This window comes from Budorcas taxicolor, chromosome 15, assembly GCF_023091745.1.
Source record: "Budorcas taxicolor isolate Tak-1 chromosome 15, Takin1.1, whole genome shotgun sequence".
Classification (NCBI taxonomy): domain Eukaryota; kingdom Metazoa; phylum Chordata; class Mammalia; order Artiodactyla; family Bovidae; genus Budorcas; species Budorcas taxicolor.
The window spans coordinates 7,457,981-7,466,079 of record NC_068924.1 but is presented as its reverse complement, the minus strand read 5'-3'; positions in this window follow the sequence as shown (position 1 = coordinate 7,466,079).

Sequence of the window (8,099 nt, the reverse complement as noted above, 5' to 3'; positions counted from 1 at the left end):
CCCTCTGTGAAGGCGTCACGAAGAAGTCTTCATGAATAAGACATCATCAAGAAGTCAAGACTCCTTGCAGAGAACTAAGCATTTTTGTATGTACTGTTTTGCAATTATACTGAATAACAGCATCTGAAGAAGGATCTATACAAAAGATGTCTTTATTTTTTTTAAGCTGAATACAGCTTAGTTTCCCTTTCTTTTCCCATTTGCTGATTCTTAAGCTGTTCTAGTCTTACCTTTGTGCAAAAACCAGGATCTTGAGACTTAATAGATGTGCAAAGGTGAGGATATTGGTAGAGGGGTAGAGATTGTTTGATAAGATTCTAGAACTTGGTATACTAAAGTTCTTAGTTTTTTAACATCTTTTTTAATGAAAATTTTGAAATTTCAACAGTGACAGAACGGGCATATGACCTATGTTTGACAATTTATATGGCATATTTTACCTATTTCCATAAACTCTGTCAATTCTTTTTATTTTTTTTTAATCTCTGGAAAACTAGGGAGGAGGAAATGATCACCTCCAACTCTTATGTTTATGGCCACTATTTTCCACTAGAATACTGCAACTTCCTAACAAATGTTCTCTCTGTCTCCAGAATCAGCCACCTCCAATTCTATTCTCCAGATGGCAGTGAGGGCGAGCTTTCTTATACACCAATCTGAATTCTGCTGCTCTCCTGTTTAAACAGGCATCAAGACTACATGATTGAACATGGTTACAAGACCATTGATTTCATAGACCTGGTTTTCTTCCACCTCATCATCAGCCCCCACCCATCCTCTCCCCATCAGGTCTGTGCCTGTGCTGTTACCTCTTGCCTGGAATACTCTTCTCTTCCTGCCTTGGCCGTTTGCTGATTCTGCATGCTCAGCTAATTATTAAACCACTTTGAGATCACGGCTGAGAAAACTTTTATCAAGATGCCTTTGCCCATTCTTAAATTCAGCCCAGGTGCCCCTCATGTGCTCCAATGGCTCCCTGTACTTTCTCTACCATGACATTCAATACACAACATCGTAACTATCTATTTACTTGAGCCTAGTCCCCATCCAACTGTAAACTCGAGAAGGTAGGATTGCTGTCTAATGTATTCACTGCTTATCTCCACATTCTGGTAGAATGACTGACATGCAACACAGCAATGTTTGTAACTGGCTGGTGAAGAACAAAATGATTCCTAAATAAGATAAATAAATTTAAAAACTGACTCCTAAAGTAAGACTTTTCAACTTTGCAAAAAAACCCCACAATTTTTTGGTTTTTGTATTTCAGAGCTTTGTTTTTTCTTTCTATTAACATAGATACCTGAGAGTCAGTTACTTTATATTAATGGAAACTATTAATAAAATTTTAGAGTTGAAATGGATAATTTGTTCCTAATGTTTTCTTCCTCCCCGCTTCCTTCCTTCTTTCTTTCTTGTAGCCCCTCTTTCACCCTTCTTTTCTTGCCCCCTTTCTCTGTCTTTCCCCCTCTCTTGTCTCTCTCCCTGTTTCTTTCTCCCCACTTCTTTTTCTCTCCCTGCTTTTTACATGTTGACACCTAACTGGTAGCCAAACAGAAACTTAGAGATCAATGATTTTTTTCTAAAAATTTACCCTCAAGTTAGAAAATGGGCATCTTTATTAAAAAGCAAAAAGTAAGCTTCTGGGCATATTTATATTTCATATGATTGGAGAGTATGTGATTATTTTTCTAACATTTACCATTGTTATCACTGTAGATAATCATTCATGTTTTGTATCATTAGCATAATTGTTCACTCAATAATAAAGGGGAAAAGCTACTGTTTGGAGTACTTCTCCATTTCACTTCTGTAAGTTGCATTTACTCCTTGCAAAATATGAAGAATTTTTATATTTTTCTTGTTTTTATCCAAAATTTCAATGAAAAACTTAAAAAAAACTCTATGTCCTGACTTTTCTTGTGGTTGTACAGGTATCAGAAAAAGTGAAAATGCACATTGTACTCAGTTCATAAGAAGCAACTAAATTGGTTAAAATGATGAGTTCTAAAGACTGCCACTTGCAAATCTCTTTTTACCCTCAGTTATATCAAATATAGGACTCACCATTTTAAGTAAATGTTGGATACATTCTTAGTCTATAGAGGATAAGCAGAGCCGCATATCTCTGTTTTGATGAGAATATGGTATGATTATATTAACTTTACATAAAACTTCCGGTGTTTCTCATGAATTTTAAAGCTCTCAGAGAAAGCTATGACAGATGCCCATTGATTATTTTTCTATTACATATTTTAAAAACACTTTTTCATTTACCCAGTGAAAGTTGCACAAAACCCATTAAATCAGTGTGGACATGATTGTAATTGATATGTCTTTGAATAAAAAATGTGAAGAGAAGAAAACAATTATTTCTTAATAGGAATACAGTTTTGTGGGGAGATACTTTAAAATCTAGCTAGCTTCCTGAGGGTGAGGGTTGGTAAAAGTTTAATGGCAAAAAGTTTTAAACTACTGCTCTCTCTAAATAATTCATAACAACAAAAACCTCTCACAGGTAAGTAGATTTCATAGAAAGAGGTGTTAAGCTTTAAATGTAATTGACAAGAGGAAAACATTTTAAGTAGGTTTCATTTAGAAAACGTTATGCTTGCTAAATTGGATATATTAGGATTTGATGTATTAAGAGCAATTTCAAAAGATTACAGTACCATTTAAATAGTTTGCTCATATATATCTAAATGTTGATCATGATACTGATGTCACACTGCAGTTAATAATTTAATTTTCTTTAAAGCAATGGAGAGGGTAAGCTTTCTTAGCTGCTTAATTCACATTTCTCTGTAAGTCTTTCGTCAGTTAAAGCTTTCAACCAGCTTTAGCTTTCAAAAGCTTAAAGTAATGCCTTCCCATCTCTCCCCGAGTAGAAAGAAAGCAAACAAACTCATGTAAGGTCAGCATGACATAAAGCAACAAGAGCCAGTAAATTGAAAATGAGGTTGACATTTTGGGGCTAATCCAGCAGTCCTGTAACACTCTTCCAAGCCCCACAGCTGCACAGGGCTGTGGACAAGCCGGGGCGCAGCCTCCAGGCAAGTGCCTGGTGCGCTGCCTTGGAACGCGATCAACTCCAAGAAGAGCAGCAGGGCCCTTTGAGATTGTCTTTGCTTCGGTGATAGGATATTTAGGTAACGTACATGTTGAATCACTGTCACTATGAACTTCAAGGAAAACAAGTTACTCAATCCTAAAGGAAATCAACCCTGAATATTCATTGGAAGGACTGAGGCTGAAGCCCCAATACTTTGGCCACCTGATGCGAAGAGCCGACTCACTGGAAAAGACCTTGATGCTGGGAAAGACTGAAGGCAAAAGGAAAAGAGGACAGCAGAGGATGAGATGGTTAGATAGCACTGCTGACTCAATGGACATGAATTTGAGCAAACTCTGGAGACAGTGGAGGACAGAAGAGCCTGGCATTCTGCAGTCCATGGAGTCACAAAGGGTCAGACATGACTTAGTGGCTGAACAACAACCATAAACTACTGCTCTTTAACTTATCACCAATGCCCCCTTCCCTCAATTCTCAAATCTTGTCTAATGGTAGAGAGGACAAATTATTAAAGAAAACTACACTTTTTTGTAGGCTCTTTTCTTTCACGTTTTTAAGGCCATACTGTTTCATGCCTAACTCTGAACATACAGGTTTTATTGGCCCCAAGTAACTGATGGTCTCTAAGGACTTTTCCTGAGTTTAAATGGGAATGTGAGCCAACCTGAATGCAGTTATCTAGACCCAGTTCACATTCTGGATTCATATGGACACAGATCAATCCAGGTTGGATTGGATTCCTTAATATGAAGCAAGCAGTCATTTATTTTACTGCTTTTTGTTCAACTTGTGAAATTTGATAATTTGATAAGGACCAGAGAGTGTGGAATAATGGTATATTAAATAGATAATGGATGCAATGTAGAGAGATAGAGACTGTCTTTTTCACTAAACTTTGAGTAGGGAAAACAGTGAAACCACAGAAATCAAGCATTATTATCTTCATCAAAATCATTACATGGCTTAGTCTAGTGTGGATAAGCAATTTAGGACCTGGCAAACTTGTGAGATTTTCTGGCTATGTATTTCCTGTAAAATTTAAGAGCTGCAAAAATTCCCTATATACAACTGGTAGTTACCCTTTCTTGGGTTGTCTGCTTATCCATTAACATTATCAATGGAGACATGGTTGATGAGTTTGCAAGTATAAAAATAAAATAGCTTTAAAATTGAAAAAAAAAACCTCCTTTTGAGTACTTATACACCATTCTCTGGAGACTGTATGACTATTTAAAAGAATTGATATTCTATTCTGAAATCTGGTATGTAAAGAGTACAGTACATGAGAGAAATTGCTCAGGTATTCACAGTTAGAAACTCTAGAAATTTAATAGCGTTCTTACCAAAAGAATTCAAGATCAAAGCAGATATGAAGATCTCTTCTGGGAATTTTATAACATAGCCTTAAGGACAGGAATGATTTTTAGGGAGCTGATGACTTCATTATGATTTCCAGATCCATTGTTTCTTTATACAGAATTATTACCACAGTAAAAACAATCTGAGCATGAACTATATAGCATAGATTTTTGGAATATCTGTGTTTTAGTCAACCTCTCTATATTTTAAAGAAATACTTTTTAAAAAAGGTCAATATCAGTACCTTTATTCTTTGTATTATAATGAACGGAACCAGCTCTTTAGATTTTTGATAAAGCAGGCCACCCACAAACTCAAAAGACTATATTTTTTTCAGAGAAAGAAATTAACTGAATACTTTGAACTCTAATTTCAAATCAAACACTTTAAATAGTCATATGCACACGGAGGTAGCAATAAAGCAACTTCATTTTCTCGATTCCTTGGTTTCATTATAGAATATACCAGATTAATCTGATAAAATCATAACTAGAACTATGGCTTAAAGAAAACATAAAAATAGCAGTTACTATTTCTGAACACTTATGTATTTCTTTTCATTTTCATTTCTATTAATCACAAAACAATTGGCACAGGCAATTTTAATCAGACTTGCTCAGCCAGGTATTAAACAGCAGAGAAAGGGAGAGCGGGTCTAGATCAGCTCTCCACACAATACTTGCTATCCACTGTAGCTGTTTAGAAGTTACAGGCTGACAGGGTATGGCTATTTGAAAGGCCTTCCTTCTGGAGAAAACATACTACCTACCATATTTGCAAATTATCTGTGCAGCAACTAATTATTTTAATGGGAAATATGAAAAATGATAGTACTGCCTAATTTAAAAGTGCCATTTAAAAAATAAAAACACAATTGTTAAGTAACAACTGACACTGGAGGTATAATTGCTTCAGACCCAAATGGCTTCTCAAATCTTTTGCAGGGAAATATTTTTATTAACTCAATAATCTATTTCAATGTCCTTCAAGTACTGTCTGATAGATAACCTTCTTCGTGTGATTTAATTTCACTTTAGAGCCTCCAGAAAGCACATGACCTATAAAATTAAGATAAAAGTTATGCAACTACATAGGAACAGAGACATTAGCAAGCAGAAATTTGCAGAGGAAAAGATTTAGAGGCTATATATCTTCCATTTGGTTATGTCATGTTCTTTTCCGAAAGCTTTAACTTTTTTAAACCGTAGCTTGAAATATTAAATCCTAGGATTTAGACACCTTCATTTTCTTGTGCTATAACAGGCACTCAAAAAATACTTATTGAATGAAATCAGAGATGAGAAAATTTTGTATACTGAGGTTTTTAACACAAACCTCAATTGTATTTAGAATGCAATTTAGAGCTACTTATATTTTCTTAAGAGACAATTATATTTGTGGAATTTTTCTTAGGGAGGGAAATAATACTCCATTCTGTTTTAAAATTTAGAACAGGGAGCATAAAGTGTGTTTTTACTAAATGAAAAATGTACTTATATTTTCTGTGTTATAGTCAGTACAAGGAGAAAACTCACAAAGCAGGAAAAGAAAAGGTGGAATATTTAAAGAGATGAGGATAGAGGCCATGGGAAGAGAAAGTGATAAAGTCATGCACATGGAAACACGTCCTGATGCAACAAACCCACATGGGATTCATTGTAATACCAAACCCAGAGAACATGTCATTCAACTCCCTGAGAAGGAACATGACTGTCCTATGGCAAAGCGGCTCCCAGACTGGTAGTAGAGTAAGAATACAGAATAGTGCACTATTGTCATCCAGATCTGCACAGAATCTGCAGAACTTAGGAGAAAACAAGTCACGCTCTGGAAGATGCAGGGAAGATACGACAGAAGTGATGTTTTGCTGAGCCTTGAGCTGAGGCAGGACTGGTATCAAAAGGGAGAAATAAAGGCAGAAGACTGACTCTAAAGACTTGTGCAGCTGCAATAAAAGGTGACTGTATGACAGGGGAGGATAAAGAGAGTCAAGTTACAGGAACCGATGTTTGAACACCATTTCAGAGTGATTCCTTTGTCGCTGCATTGATAAGAAGAGTGGACCAATGAAAATACAATCTTTGAAGATGGAGCCCAGGAACGGGTATTTGTAACAAGCTCTCCTAGGGACTATAGAGGGCTTCCCTGGTAGATCAGATGGTAAAGAATCTGCCTGCATTGTGGGAGGCCTGGGTTTGATCCCTGGGGTGGAAAGATCCCCTGAAGAACAGAATGGCTACCCACTCTGGTATTCTTGCCTGGAGAATTCCATGGACAGAGGAGCCTGGTGGGCTACAGTCTAGGGGTCACAAAGAGTTGGACACAGTCGAGCGATTAACTCTTTTAGACTGTCATGTGCAGCTATATATATAGTTGAGAAACACTGCAGTGGGTGACTGGAAGCCATTGAATATTTTCCAGTGAGGCAATGGCAAAATTAGATCCATTTTTGGAAAATAACTTTGGCCTGGAGAACGGAGAGAGAATGAGTCTGTGTGTTTAAGACTTTGAAAGACTAGATAGCAGTCAGCATTGTATTGGAACACACATGTATTCACTGAAAAAGACATGTAGACAGACACACTAAGGAACAGACCTTTTTTTACTAATGTTAAGACTATTTGAAATTCTTGGTTTAAACTCTTATTGAACATTATAACCAAGCATTATGAAATTTGTTTATTACCTGTTTGGCACATGGACCTAAAGAACTCAAGCCATGGGTCCTGGTTAGAAATTGTTTTAATCCCTATTTCAAATGCCTTATGAGGAGTCACTGTTTACAGTTGCTCTATATCTAATTCATTCTGAAAATGGAAGAAGTTATTGGCAAGAAACAGTTATGGTAACATTATGATCTGCCAGGTTTCTTTTGCTCAGATGAAATCACTTTAACTTGTTTTAGGGGTCATATTATTATTCATTAATTGATGATTCTATGTTATTGCCCCTTGGTAAACTTTAAGTTTCTATCAGTTTAAGGGAATGGGTAATTTAAAAATGCATTAAGAAATCAGATGCTTTAGTAAATGTTTCCTATATTGTTTTCGAAGTTTTTTTGATTTTTCTCATTAACAACTATTAATCTGCATATGGTAATATGCTTTATTTATAAGGGAATGTCCAATTTTAAAGAAATTTCAAAAAAGAATTAGGTCTATTAGTTTCTCTGAATTGTTAAAAATTATATATATGCCTAAAATTGGTACAAGTTATTTTATTTAGAAGAAAAAATGATTGTTTTTTGTTTTTACCAGTGGTTCTTCCTGTTTTATATGTGTGTGTGTGCATTTTTTTTAAAAAATAGATCTATTTAAAAAAACAGTGACTTTTTTTTTTTTTTTTTTTACATAGACCTGTTTAAAATAGTGACACCTAGGTGTCCAATGATACCTCAGAAAAAAAAACTTGTGTGTCTCCTAAAGGGATATTTTCAGCTCACATAACACTGTGAGTTGTGTGTTTTCTAGTTATTGGTTATATTATTTTAAGCCAGTATTTAATGTTTCCTAAATTATCTCTTAGGCTGGATCAGAGACACTGAAAACATTTTAACTGTGATTTGTCCACTATGCCCACTCAGTAAAGAAAAAGAGTAATACTTCTCTCTTTTTTCCTCTCCCTTCTTTTTTTTTCCCCCTGCCTACCCTCCATCCCTTTCTTCTTT